At 36.9% G+C, this 15,854-nt stretch overlaps 1 protein-coding gene across 2 annotated transcripts in view; it reads left to right on the plus strand.

Annotated features, from left to right (window-relative positions):
- ARHGEF12 (Rho guanine nucleotide exchange factor 12) overlaps nucleotides 1-15,854 on the plus strand; it is a 158,561-nt gene that overhangs the window by 54,552 nt on the left and 88,155 nt on the right. The gene's annotated exons all lie outside the window — the stretch shown is intronic.

Raw genomic sequence — 15,854 nt, forward strand, 5'->3', positions numbered from 1 at the left:
TAAAAATAAATAAATAAATAAATTTGTTGATACAGCTCTCATTCTTATATTATCTGGTTCCTGTCTACACCTGTTGATCTCTCTTGGCCGTTCTCTGCGCTCAAGCAACAGTGAACCTCATATTTCTCAAAACACTAAACTTCTTCTCCCTTGTGACCTTTGTACTGGCTGTTCCCTTTTCCCATAACCCTCTGGCTCCAGATTTTCTCACGAGTGGCTTCTTTACCTCATTTACATCTCAACTCAGATGCCTTAGATGTCTTCTTTGAGTAAACTAACTTAACCCATTTAGTCCCAGTTACATCTCTTTTATTTTTCTCATAGCACTTAACACTGTCTGAAATTACGTGGTACAGTCATCTGTTTGGACTGTTGTGTTCCTGTAGAATGTGAGCTTCTTGAGAGCAGAGGCCTTATCTGTTCACTGATGTAGCCTCCAGTGTCTAGAACGGTTTGTGGTACAGTTTGCTGTTCATGTAACTTGGTATGCATTTGGCTGCCCATAGCAGGAAACTGAGTCAAACCGACTTAAGCTGTAAGGACGGTACAGACATTTCCTGGCTCACACACAGAGTCTGTTGGTAGGTTGAGGGACCTTTGGCTTAGTGGTGTAGCTGTGAGTGGCCCGAGTTCTTTCTGTTTTTCCTCTTTTGCTGTCACTGTCACCTGCGTCTTAAACTAGTCGGTAAGACTGGACGCTGACGAGCTGTCAGGCCTGCTTGCTTCCTCATTCACCTCTAGTGGAAGAGGGGAAATTTCATGTGTTTCTCTCAAGAGGAAGAGATGCATCCAGCAAACTTTGTTTCTGTTCTTCAGTCTCTTTCTGAATTAATCACATACCCCAGAATGGAATTACCATTAGGCTGAAAAGGCTCATCTCTTTTGCTGTAGATGGAGTCATTTTTCTCTGAGCCAGCTGGGCTCTGAGGAAAGTAATAGATAAAATAATAGTAAAATAAAATGGTAGTTTCTGGATTGGGAATCACTTATATCCTTTATAATCCTAAATAAAAAATTTTTAATGAGTAAATGCATTTAGTAAACATGTATTGTCAAGTATATGCTCAGCACTCTACTAGCTAATTGAAATACAAAGTCAGATAGAACATGTTCTTTACCTTTAGATAATTTAAGGTTTAGTGAGTGGGTCAGACAAGTTAACAGAATATTAAAATTGTTCTAAAAATCAGTCAGCTGTAACATTATGACTATAGCTAACACTGCTATATAACAAAGGACAGTTGTTAAGAGTGTAAATTATAAGAGTTCTCATCACAGGGAGAATTTTTTTTTCCCTTTTTTCTTTTTTATTGTATCTTTATGAGAAGATGTATGTTAGCTGAACCTATTGTGATAATCATTTCACACTATGTGTAAATTAAGTCATCATACTGTGCACCTTAAACTTACACAGTGATGTATGTCTGTTATTTTTCAATGAAACTGGAAAAAAATCAGTCGATTAATTGATTAAAATAATTTAATCCAAAAGAAAGTGGAAAAAGCGAAAAGGGGAAACAAAGAACAAATGAGACAAGTGAAAAGCAAATAGCAATGATGGTAGACTATCCATATCAGTAATCACATTAAAGGAAAATGGCCTAAACACCACAATTAAAAGGCCAAGATTATCAGATTGGATAAAACAGCAAAGCCCAACTATATGCTGCCTACAAAAAAAATACTTTAATAAATACACAAAATTTAAAAGTAAAAGGATGGGGAGAGGGGTTCAGGATGGGGAACACATGTACACCCATGGCTGATTCATGTCAGTGTATGGCAAAAACCACTACAATATTGTAATTAGCCTCCAGTTGAAATAAATTAATTTTTTTTAAAGTAAAAGGATAGGGAAAGAGATACTGTGCTAACACCAGTCAAAGTAAAGTTAGTGTGAATATGTTAATAGCAGATAACATAGACTTCAAGCAAAAATATTGTTAGGAATAAAGAAAGACACTTCATAATGATAAAGTAGTCAGTAAAAAAGAAAACAGCAGCTCTAAACTTCTGTGCATCTAATAACAGAGCTTTAAAATTCATGAAACAAAACTGACATATGAAAACGATAAGTTGACAAATCCACAGTCAGTAACAGTGACTTCAGCATCTCCCAATAATTGAGAGGAGTAGACTGAACGTCAGCGGGGATGTGAAGCACTTCACACTGCTGCCCAGCTTGATCTGATTAAGTTTATAGAGCATTCTAGCCAACAACATAATATGCTTCTATTTTCTGCAAGTGCACCATGGAACATTCACCAAGATAGACCATATTCTGGACCACAAAGTAAGTTTGCATAAATTAAAAAGATTTAAGTTATATTAAAGTATGTTCTCTGACCACAGTGAAATTATTGGACATCAATGAAAGATTTATGGAAAATCTTCAAATATTTGGAAATTAAACAGAAGAATTCTGAATAACCCATGAGTCAAAGAAGAAATCAGAAGGGAAATGGGAAATTATTTTGTGCTGAATGAAAATGAAAGCACAACCTATCAGAATTTGTGGAATGCCACTAAAGCATTACTTAAAAAATTACATTATTAGAATTTAAGAACCATCAGAAGGACTTCCTTGGTGGTCCAGTGGTTGAGAATCCACCTTCCATGCAGGGGATGCAGGTTCAGTGTCTGGTCGGGGGATTAAGATCCCGCATGCTGCAGAGCAACTAAGCCCATGTGCCGCAACTAGAGAGCTCGTGTGCTGCAACTGCTGAAACCCTCTGAGGACCACAGCAAAAGATCCCACATGACCCAACGAAGACCCCGGTGTCGCAACTAAGACTAATTGCAGCCAAATAAATTAATTTTTTTTAAAAAAGCCACTATTAGGAAAGAGGAAAGGTCTAAAGTCAATGACCTTTTAAGTTCCATTTTAAGAAACTAGGAAAATAAGAGGAAATTTAAATCAAATTAAGCAGAAGAGAAGAAATGATAAAGATCAGAGTGGGAGTCAATGAAGTAGAAAAAAATAGAGAAAATCAGTGAAAGCAAAACCTGGTTGTTTTGAGAATATCAGTAAAGTTGTTAAATCTCTAATCGGGCTAATCGGGAATGAAGATGAGAAGACATTACCGATTTTGGGAATGAGAGAGGTGATATCAGTACAGATCTATAAGTACTAAATAGATAATAAAGGAATATTATGAATACCATGCCAGTAAGTTTAGCAGTCTAGGTAAATAGTGGTTTGGAATGTTATGAATCTCAGCAATATAATTATATATATAAATATATAAGTATATATACCTATGTATTATATAATATATAAACAACATATAAAATATGTAAACATATAAAAGACATGTATATGTGTGTATATACATACATACATGAACTCACACATATACATAGATGGGAGCTAGATTTCTCTCAGGGAAGTTAAGCCAAGGGGTGAGGTGAACCCTTTGGTACTGGATTAGAATCAGAGACATTAGTGTGAACTCATCTTTAGCTTAATAAATATATGGTGGATAAATACAAAATCAGTTATAGATGTATGTATATGTACACATTAGTTTCTTAGCTTTGTCTGCTAATAGGGCCAAGAACTATTGACAGCCCAGTAGCAGCAAACACATTTAGCTCCCAGATCTTGGTTTCTAAATACTAGTCCCATAAAAGACTCCTTAGAGAAATGATTGATTCTGAGGCTGGAGTAGGCAAAGATATAAGATGAGCCTAGAGCACTTTATAGTGCCAGAAACAAGGAAGTACTAAAAAAAAAGTAAAACAGTGTGAACACAGATGCCAACCTGAAAAAACTCTCAATGGCTTAAGCTGGAATCCTTTTTTTGAGCAATAAAATAATGTAGTATTGATTAGAACTCAAAATATAAATATACATGAATTCATGCTGGTAGAAATGATTACATAAATTAAGTATAGAAGATACAAATTTTCCTTATGGGAAGAGTTCCAAATGGTATTATGTGAATTCTGCCTCCTTCAGGAGATGGAGCTTAATCTTCCCAACTCCTAGTATGGGATTGGATTTAGTGACTTGCTTCTAAAGAATAGAATATTGAAAGGGGGAAAAAAAAAACAGAAACTACAGGGCAAAATCTGGCAAATGCTGTCTTATCCAAATGACCAAGGGTAATATTACTAGTGATGTCAAGTTGATATACTATATCCTCCAATATGGGCTTTCCTGGTGGCTTAGACAGTAAAGAACCTGTCTGCAATGCAGGAGACCTAGGTTCGATCCCTGGATCAGAAGATCACCTGGAAAAGGGAACAGCTACCTATCCCAATCTTCTTGCTGGGAGAAGCCCATGGACGGAGGAACCTGGCAGGCCGACAGTCCATGGGGTTGCAAAGAGTCTGACACGACTGAGCAGTCAACACCTTGACTTCTCATCCTCTGATATATGACAAGAAAGGCATTTCACCTCTGTGGTATTTCAGAAATAGGCCCACATATGTATGTACAACTGATTTCCAACAAAAGGCAATTCAATAGAAAAAGGATGGTTTTTCCAACAAATGATGCTGTAACAACAGGATATCACTATGCAAAGAAATAAATTCCTGCCCATACTCATGCCCTGTTCAAAAATTATTGTAAAATATGTCATAGACCTAAAAGTAAAATTGAACATCATTAAACTTTCGGAAGAAAATGTAGGAGAAAAATGTAGGACTTTGTTATATTAGGGAAAGCTTTCTTAGATATGACACCAAAAATGTGTGATCACATTCACAAGCACTAGGAGTTAGAACATCAACATTATCTTTGTGGAGGACACAATTTAACCCACAACAACTGTGGTGGTTCCCAGTTTAAATATTGTTTTCATGTTTAATGCAGGGGAACTGAGAATTTCTGTGTGTACTAAGTACAGTTCCTGTACTGTGTATGTAAGTAAAGCATCTTCCATATCTTTGCTTTTCTTTCAAATGTAATGATGGTATTATAATTAATAAATACAGAATTATTTGAAAATATGAGTTTGGTGTAGCTTTTTGGCATTTATTCACTTTGTGGATAATATACTTCTAACTTCTGTTATGTATATCTCTGCTTTATCCATTTTTACTTTTAACAGATTTAATGGTAGGCTGCAGTCCATGGGGTCGCTAAGAGTCGGACACGACTGAGCAACTTCACTTTGACTTTTCACTTTCACGCATTGGAGAAGGAAATGACAACTCACTCCAGTATTCTTGCCTAGAGAATCCCAGGGATGGGGGAGCCTAGTGGGCTGCCGTCTATGGGGTCGCACAGAGTCGGACACGACTGAAGTGACTTGGCGGCAGCAGCAGCAGCACCTGTTTTACGCCACACTTTGGCACTTGGGCTGCAAAGTAATGTTACCTTGGACCTTTGTCTTACAGAGTCTGTTCCTAAAACAGCTCCTTCAGCTTCTTTCTTCTGTGTGTTTCCATAAGGGTTAGAAGTGATTTCACAGGATTGAGCTAGGAGACTGCTGTGTCTTCTATGTTCTGTTTACCTTGTACACACAGAAACTCCTCTTGACTTCCAGCCAAACTCCCATGTGGATTCCTTACTATAGATAACTTCATCTTAAGGAAGAAATCAACAGGGAGTGCATACCTTGAGTTACAAGGATATTTTATTACAACATTGTTTATTATACTGTAAAACTGGAGCTAGCCTAAATATTTACAAAAGGGAATTGGGTTAAGTTAATTAAATAGTGGTATCACAAAGCACATTGCAGTTATCAAGAATGATCTGGAGGCCTGTTTTTCAAATCTTTATCTCACTTGTAAGTTCAATATATAAAATAAATAAAAGTTAAATAGCTCTGATGTATGGGAAACCCAGAGTCTCCATCTACCCATTTTTGTCCCCTGATGGTCCTAGAATTTTATGCAGCACAGTTTAAAACCATTGCTTTGGTTAAAAAAAAAAGTAATGATGTAAATTATGTTGATGTTTTATTAAGTTAAAAAAATTGCCAAATAATATGTTTGTTGTGCTTTAAGTTTTATAAAAAGAATTTTTATACACTGTGTTTATGCTGTATACAAATACAGTAGTCTATACCTTGAGAAAAGATAGGGGATGTACTCATAAAAATTCTAGATATTGAGATTATGGAAGAATTTTTGGTTTCTGTTTTGTCTTTTTAAATTGTGTACATGTGTTTCTTTGAGAGTAAAAGATATTTTTTCTTTCTTTTTTTTGATATATTTTTTTGATATATTTTTTTTGATATTTTTTCATATTAAGAAATAGAGAATCATTGCTTAATAGGAACCTTTACATTTTGGGAAAATAATTCCTCAGTTCTTTGTGAGAGAGGAGTTATCTTGAGAATATTATAAAATACTCTTAGTAGCGTAGATTTATTTAGAAATTATTAACATCAGTAGTCTTAGGTGTTAAGTTTGTTAAAATAAGTCACATTTTTATCATCCAAGGGAGAAAGCAGAACTGAATGTCAGTGGATTCAAAATGAACTGAACTTTATAAAGCACTGATTCTCAGTTCTGAGATAATGTAAGAAGGTCAAAACAATTGAAATACTCTTTCCCTCCACCTTTTCAGATTAGGTATTGTTGTGAGCCATTGTTAATGAGTATACCTCCGCTCTAGTTCCTTGGTTTTAGGTCAAGAAGAACTTTTGTGGAAGAAAGGGTAAAAGGGCATGCATGTATCTGATTTTCTCAACTTTGCTCCACAAAATAGGAGGTTTGTGGTTTTTTTTTTTTTTTTTTTTGCAGTAGTTTGAAAGTTTGGAGTTTTCAGGTTTGGCAGCAGAAAGTGTGGTTTTACGATAAACTTAAGTGGATAGCTAAGAGAAATTGAGTTGTTATTATTTGATTGTAAAACCAAAGCATTTATGAAGAGAACTCTCCCTAGTTTTAAAACCAAAATTTTCATCAGAGCATTCATTATATACATATCAAGTAAAGGTATTTTCAATGAAAATTAATTTCCTCAGAAGAAAATAAAACATTTTTATGGATGTGGAAGGTGTGTTATATAGAAAATTTAATTGTAATGAAACTGGCTGTCCATCAGTTTGTTTTGTAGTCTTATCTACCTATATTTTATATTCATATAGCCTCTAAATTTTCATTATTTATGGAAATATCTCACCAGCTAAGGAATATGACTTAAATATAAGGATAGGTAATCAAAATCCTTACCCATAATGCATTATTTACATAAATTTTTAAAATTGTAAGTGGAAAACATAGAATATGCTCAATGTTTATTCCCTTAAAGTTCTTCCCAGAAAGTGTATAAGATTTTAACTTCCTCAAAAGAAATAGACCTGTGTTGGTTTAGATCAAGGAAATTGTGAACATTTTTATCGTATGTGGGAACTAAATATGTGCTTTTCTTATTTGGTATGTTTTCTTGTCCTGTGATTTTGGGGCATTACTTGGTTAAATATAACTATGGCAGTGATTAGGTTTCTTGTAGTCAAGGAATGAGTACACACGGTGTGCCAATACCTGAAGATAAACAGAGATCAAGAATAATATTCTGTGATTTGGGAGTTAATGTAGCTTTGGTGGTTTTTCCTTCTCCCAAGATTTTAGAAATGAAATCCTATTACTGTTGTGTTGACACTTGATAAGTATTTAAGAGCACTTAAGAGAAATCCATTATAATTTGTTTTCTTGTTTAATTGGTAGTCCTTGCTATATACAATGCGATTTTAAGTGATATATAATAATTTAAATTTTTTAATAATAGAAAATAACTTTTTATATAGTAGAAAAAATGTTGACATGCTGTTTTATATTTTATTAAATGGTCAAAGTATCTCAATGGCACCTCAATGCAAAAGGTAAAAAGCTAACAACTAAGGATTTCTACTTTTTCAGAAGCACAATTGTATCTTTTGCCAAATTTGAAGAAAAAAACTTCTACAAATTTTGCATAATTGTCACTGCAGCTTATAAAATTTGAGCATTTAATATTAGTATATGTTAATGTAAATTCTTGTTGGGAAACATCCCCATCCCAGGTTGGGAGGCCTTTCTCTCTCTCATTTTTATTGTCACAAACAAATCTTGAAAGAGGGAATTGTGAAACAAGGTTAAGATTTAAATTTCTATCTGTAATAAAAGGGGAAAAATTGGAAGCAGTGACAGATTTTATTTTCTTGGGCTTCAAAATCACTGCGGATGGTGACTGCAGCCATGAAATTAAAAGACGCTTGCTCCTTGGGAAGAAAGCTATGACAAACCTAGATAGCATATTAAAAAGCAGAGACATCACTTTGCTGACAAAGGTCCATATAGTCAAAGCTATGGCTTTTCCAGTAGTCATGTGTGGATGTGAGAGTTGGGCAGAAAGAAAGCTGAGTGCCAAAGAATTGATGCTTTTGAGTTGCGGTGCTGGAGAAGACTCTTGAGAGTCCCTTGGACAGCAAGGAGATCAAACCAGTCAATCCTAAAGGAAATCAACCCTGAATATTCATTGGAAGAACTATTGCTGAAGCTGAAGCTCCAATACTTTGGCCACTTGATGCAAAGAGCCAATTCATTGGGAAAGACCCTGATGCTGGGAAAAATTGAAGGCAGGAGAAGGGGACGACAGAGGATGAGATGATTAGATAGCATCACCAACTCAATGGACATGAGTTTGGGCAAACTTCAGGAGATAGTGAAGGACAGAGTTGCCTGGCATGCTGCAGTCCATGGGGTCGCAAAGAGTCAGGCACGACAACTTTGCAGTTGACCAGCAACAACCCTGTCTAAAGAAAGTCATGCATTGACCCTATAAGTCCTGAGATTATTCTGTAGAGGTCCAGTTTCTTGCTGATTTTTGTTTAATGTGTTTGATGCTTTGATTGGTGTTGGATGGTATGAGAATACTTAAGTAGTTTGAAGGTCTCAGACTGTCTTCAGATTTTTTTTAACCTCCCCCCCCCCTTTTTTTTTTGAGTAATTTGAAGTCTTAAAAAGACACTGTAAGTTAATAGTGATACTCATGATCTCAAAGGAAATTTAGTTAGGAACCTTACAGGAAATACTCAGAAAAGTGATAATGTTCCAGATTATCAATAAAGAGATGAAAGTTTAATAAGCTGTCATTTTCTCTTAGGACTTACTTTTCCCAGTTCAGAAGCAACCAATATGAAATGTATAATATCTCTGACAGAGAATTAAAATAATTTAGAATTAACTATTTGATTTGTCAAAGTATGTCCACAAAAACAAGAGACAGTTACTTAGCATCTGCCTTATGTTTGAAATTCTTCAGTAAAAGTGGCAGTATACTAAGCTATGTTTAAAAAGTTAATTTGAGACCTTACATTACATTCTAGTGAATCATTTTTGGATCTACACCGAGCTGAGCTCCTTGTTCCTGGTCATGCTGTGGTTTGTATTGCAGGGTCCAGAAGTTTAAAACTAATAACACCATGAAAAATTCTCCATGACTCATCCTGTCAGCTGTAGCTTCTGCTTTAGAGTCTTTCTGATAGAACTAATTATTGTTTTATTGCCAGCTCTGCTAAACTTTTCACGCTTTGGATCTGTATGCTAACAAAAAAGCACAGTGGTAGATAATGTTCAGACTTTTTTTTTGTCTAGAACCAAAATTTTTAGTTCTTTTAGCAACTCTGAGCTTGACCAGTTATAAATTATAGGTGGCAAAAGGATTTATGACTGGTATTTTGGTTTTTTCCTTTTTTTGGTGGGAGGGAAGTGGTGGTGGTTGTTTACTGCTTTTGGTTCTGTGTGTCTTGCTGTCCAGAGACGTAAAGATTCAGTTGACAGTTGGCTGACGTTGGTACTGTGCTCGGAATCGCATGCTTTTCGGTACTGCGTATTGTAGGCAAACATCCTTATAGCTGTCTTTGTTTATTATTTTGTGAAAAATGAGATAATAACTTGAGCTGACTTGTTCATATTCATGTTAGAGTACTTTCAAAATTAAGTGCTTTGCTTCAGGTTATTTAAATTAGTTTTTAGAAATAGATAAATGAAAAACTCAGTTTACATCCAGGACACAGACTACCTTAATCATTCTTGATATTTTAAAGGAGATGAGGAAATGCTGGACTCTTTACTAAGTGGCAAGTAAAGTCAGTGTAATTTCACTTTGTTTAAAAAAAATCACTGATCTTACTTGCCAGAATTAAAAGTTTTGGTTATAATCTGATTTTTTATCTTACCCTGTAGCAACTAGGAAATTTGGTAACTTGAGTATTGACATCAATTTTATATAATATGACTTGGCGAGTTAAGTTTATAGTTTCATCATAGGCTTTGAACTATGCATTTCTATGGATTTTACTGAGCTAAAAAGCTATTTGAATAATGTTAGTCTTTATTTTTCTTTTCTATTGAATTTGAAGTCATGCCACTAAAATTCAGAATTTATATTTGTTTTTCCTGATTATTGTTGTTCAGTCACTCAGTTGTGTCCAACTCTGCAATCCCATGGACTGCAGCACACAAGGCTTCCCTGTCCTTCACCATCTCATGTTCAAGCTCATGTCCATTGAGTCTGTGATGCCAGCCAACCATCTCATCCTGTCATCCCATTCTCCTCCTGCCTTCAATCATTCTCAGAATCCAATGGGTCCAATCCAAATAGTCTTTTCCAGTGAGTTGGTTCTTTGCATCAGTGGCTAAAGTATTGGAGGTTCAGCTTCAACATCAGTCCTTCCATTGCATATTTGGGATTGATTTCCTTTAGAATTGACTGGTTTGATCTCCTTGCTGTCCAAAGGACTCTCAGAAGTCTTCTTCAGCACCACAGTTTGAAGGCATCAGTTTTGCACTGCTCAGCCTTTCTTATTGTCCAGCTCTCATATCCGTACATGACTATTGGAAAAACAATGGCTTTGTCTATACGGATGTTTGTAGGCAAAGTAATGTCTGTTTTAAATATGCTGTCTAGGTTTGTCATTGCTTTTCTTCCAAGGAGCAAGTGTCTTTTAATTTCATGGCTGCAGTCACCATCCACAGTGATTTTGGAGCCCAAGAAAATAAAGTCTGTCACTGTTTCCAGTATTTCCCCATCTATTTGCCATGAAATGATGGGACCAGATGCCATGATGTTAGTTTTGTGTATATTGAATTTTAAGCCAACTTTTTCATTCTCATCTGTCACCTTCATCAAGAGGCTTTTTAGTTCCTCTTCGCTTTCTGTCATTAAGATGATATCATCTGCATATCTGAGGTCATTGATATTTCTCCCCGCAGTCTCGATTCCAGGCTGTGATTCATCTACCCCAGCATTTCAGGTGGTGTATTCTGTATATTCCCTAGTGGCTCAGACAGTGAAGCATTTGCCTGCAATTCAGGAGACCTAAGTTCGATCTCTGGGTCAGGAAGATCCCCTGGAGAAAGAAATGGTAACCCACTCCAGTATTCTTGCCTGGAACAATCCCATGGATGGAGGAGCCTAGCAGGCTATAGTCCATGGGGTTACAAAGAGTTGGACATGACTGAGCGACTAATATACTTCTGCATATAAGTTAAATATAAGTTAAATAAGGTTGACAATATACAGCCTTGACATACTCCTTGCCCAATTTTGAACCAGTCCATTGTTCCGTGTCCAGATCTAACTGTTGCTTCTTGACCTGAATACAGGTTTTGCAGAAGGCAGATAAGATGGTCTGGTATTCTCATCTCTTTAAGAATTTTCTGTAGTTTGCTGTGATCTACATAGTCAAAGGCTTTAACATAGTCGTTGAAGCAGAAGTAGATGTTTTTCTAGAATACTCTAGCTTTTTCTATGATCCAATGGATGTTGGCAATTTGATCTCTGCTTCCTCTGCTTTTTCTAAGTTCAGCTTTTTTGCGAGTACTTGATTCACAGACTGTTGAAGTCTAGCTAGAAGGGTTTTAAGCATTACTTTGCTAGCATTTGAAATGAGTGCAATTGTATGGTAGTTTGAACATTCTTTGGCATTGCCCTTCTTGGGATTGGAATGAAAACTGACATTTTTGCAGTACGGTGGCCACTGCTGAAGTTTTCCTAATTTTCTGGCATATTGAGGGCCGCACTTTCACAGCATCATCTTTTAGGACTTGAAATAGCTCAGCTGGAATTCCATCACCTCCACTAGCTTTATTCATAGTGATGCTTCCTAAAGCCCCCTTGACTTCACATTCCAGGGTGTCTGGTTCTAGGTGAGTGATCACACCATCATGGTTATCCGAGTCATTAAGATCTTTTTTGTATAATTCTTCTGTGTATTATTGCCACCTCTTCTTAATATCTTCTGCTTCTGTCAGGTCCTTTTTTGTGCCCATCTCTGCATGAGCATCTCTAATTTTCTATAAGAGATCCCTAGTCTTTGCCATTCTGTTGTTTTCCTCTGTTTCATTGCATTGTTCACTCAAAAAGGCTTTCTCATCTCTCCTTGCTCTTCTCTGGAACTCTGCATTCAGATGGTATATCTTTCCTTTTCTCCTTTGCCTTTGTCTTCTCTTTTCTTCTCAACTCTTTGTAAGGCCTCCTCAGACCACCGTGTTGCCTTTTTGCATTTCCTTTTCTTGGGGGTGTTTTTGATCACTGCCTCCTGTACAGTGTTACAAACATCTGTCCATATTTCTGTTCATATTTCTTCACTCTGTCAGATCTAATCCGTTGAATCTATTTGTCACCACCACTAGTATAATCATAAGGGATTTGATATTGGTCATACCTGAATGACACTTAGTAATGTCACTGCTGCTGCTGCTGCTAAGTCGCTTCAGTCATGTCCGACTCTGTGCGACCCCATAGACGGCAGCCCACCAGGCTCCGCTGTACCTGGGATTTTCCAGGCAAGAGTACTGGAGTGGGGTGCCATCGCCTTCTCCGTCCTAATAGCTACTAGTAATTAAATGCTTAATATGCGCAAGGCAGTGCTTCTTATTTAATGCTTCTCATTCTATGATTTACTCCTCAAAACGAAGTGGTGAGTTCGGTATTAGTATTATCACTGTTCTACAAATGATTCTTAGCGAGGTTAAGCAACTTGCCCAAGTTCAAATACCTTTTCATTGTAAAACCAAAATATGAACCTTGTGTTTTTTCTGAGGAGTCCTTGAACCTAAGGTGTTGAGATCACATGTAATTCTCATTGACTGTACTATAACAATACTTTGGCCACCTGATGCGAAGAGCTGACTCATTGGAAAAGACCCTGATGCTGGGAAAGATTGAGGGCAGAAGGAGAAGGGGGCAGCTGAGGATGAGATGGTTAGATAGCATCACCAACTCAATGGACATGAGTTTGAGCAGCTCCGGGAGGTAGTGAAGGACTGGGAACCTGGTGTGCTGCAGTCCATGGGGTCGCCGAGAGTTGGAGATGACGTAGAGACTGAACAATGACAGGACTGTAACAATACTGGAATAGTCTGTTTTTTGCACTGATGTTTATTATCATTTTATGAGGAGCTGAGCCTAAGAATTATCTTAATTGTTAACCTGTTTTGCAGAATTCTTTGTCTAGTAACTTTACTCACTGAAGTGATTTTTCTCTTGCATTTTAATATTACTAAAATCAGGATGTACGTTACAATGGAATTTTTGAGAATTCTAAATTTAGTAGCTAACATTGTTTGAATGTTAATAAAAGCTTGACCACTCTCCAATGTAGGTGAAATTTCCTTAACTTCCTCCCCTTCATTTCGGTCATCCATTATTAAGAATCAACCAGATCTCAAATTCCTCATCATAACTAAACCCAGGGGAGAAAAATCTAATATCTTGGAGGAAACAGAATAGGAATTAAGGTTTGCCTGTGATATCCCCATTTCTTCTTTCAGAATGCTTCTCATTGGAGTGATATCCAAAGACTAGCTTTTGTCTCACCAAAATCAGTAAAAGGAAAATATGATTTCTAGTAGGCTGTTTATTACAAGCAAATATGTCGTAACACATCACTTCGGCACTTCTTTGCAGTTTTTTTAATCCAGAAGAAATTCTCTGTACTGGTCTTAAAGCTTTTAGGTTTTACGATCTCTCTTTTTTAAAAAAAATTATTTATTTTTGTCTGCACTGGGTCTTCGTTGATGCGTGCACTTTTCTCTAGTTGCGGAGAGCAGGGACTATGCTTTGTTGAGGTGCACGGACTTCTCATCACTGTGGCTTCTCTTGTTGTAGAGGACGGGCTCAGTACTTGTGGCACATGGGCTTAGTTGCTCCGCAGCATGTGGGGTCTTCTCAGACCAGGAATTGAACCCGTGTCCTCTGCACTGGCAGGCAGATTCTTTACCACTGAGCCACCAGGGAAGCCCTGAGTTTTTAAATCTTAAAAACAGTTATGACATCATGTATATGTATGTATGTATCATAGAATCCTTAAACCTGGCTAAGAAATGAAAGTCTTATTCCGATATATATATATTAATTGCAGGTTAGGGTTAATTACCAAATAACATTTCCCTCTACACTATTTAATGTATCGGGAGAAGTGTGAAAATAAAAAATTGGGGGAGGCCTCTGTATATTGTAACCTAATGATTTAATACTAGAGCTCAGAACTAACAAAACGCATCCTGAGTCAAGTGAGTCAATGTATTGTGACATTAAAGGCCCTTGGTTAGGATTTTTGGCATGCAAGTATGCTTAGATGACAGAGGATGAGATAGATGGCATCACCAACTCAATGGACACGAGTTTGAGCAAGCTCCGGGGGATGATGAAGGACATGGAGGCCTGGTGTGTTGCAGTCCATGCATGCATGCATGCTAAATCACTTCAATTGTATACAACTCTTTGTGACTCCATGGACTGTAACCCTCCAGATTCTCTGTCCATGGGATTCTTCAGGCAAGAATACTGGAACGAATTGCCACGCCCTTCTCCAGGGGATCTTCCCAACCTGGAAATCAAACTCGTGTCTGCCTGTGTCTCCTGCATGGCAGGCGAATTCTTTCCCCACTAAGTCACCTGGGAAGCTGCAGTCCATGGGGTCGGAAAAAGTCAGATACAACTTAGGGACTGAACAACAACCAAGGCACCTTATCCCAGTGGCTCAAACTCCTGGGAACCCTTTTGTTTGTCTGTTACGATTCTTCATATTGGCACTTTGACTTTGTCATATATCTAGCAAAATACATCTAGACATATATAAATAAACACAAACATATTCATTGTTGGCTAAATGTCCAAGTCATCAACAGGATATTTTCAAAATCCAGACACGTTTGATTAACTAGCCACATCTAATGTTATGTCAGCATTCACACACAGCTGTTTCTACTTAAATATCTAACCAGATGAGATTTTAACAATTTTATGATTGGACTACACAATGGACAGGGACTTGGAAATACTGGATTTTTGTACACCAGAACTGTTTTATCAGCCTAGTGTTGGGATACTATGTTGCTTAGAATATGGCCATTTCTCAGCCTTTAGCCTCCCTTTCTGTAGCATTTAGTAGTAGTATCTCTTCTTTGTTGGTCCCTAGGACAGCCCTTTCTCTATCGTGATTTATCTTCTTTATCTCCTTCATCAGCTCTCACATCCTTTCTCAGTTGTTCAGAAACTAGGTTTCTTTTCCCCAGGATTTGATCCTTGGTGTTTTCTCTTTATGTGCTGTTTTAAATTCAGTGACCATCAGTAGGTTGGTGACACAAATCTACAACTCTGGCCTCAAGTTTTTCTTTGGTGTTCTAGCTTTCTGCTTCCAGCTGTCTCATTACATCTCCATGTCCATATCCAGGAGGCGGTAGTGATTTTACAAAACTGTGGGATTCTGTTGGTGATGTTCTTAGCTAGAGCTGGTGGAAGAAGGCCCTTGACTTTGTTACTTACATGCATATGCAACGTCACATGCATATGTACATGTATATTTGCTTGTTTTACCACATATTTTAAAGTGAAATTTGGTGATTAGAGAAAAAGTATTGTGATGTAAAGATTTTCTTGAGAAATTTCTTTGTACTTGGGGACT

Source organism: Oryx dammah, unplaced genomic scaffold (assembly GCF_014754425.2).
Source record: "Oryx dammah isolate SB20612 unplaced genomic scaffold, SCBI_Odam_1.1 HiC_scaffold_17, whole genome shotgun sequence".
NCBI classification, from domain to species: Eukaryota; Metazoa; Chordata; class Mammalia; order Artiodactyla; family Bovidae; genus Oryx; species Oryx dammah.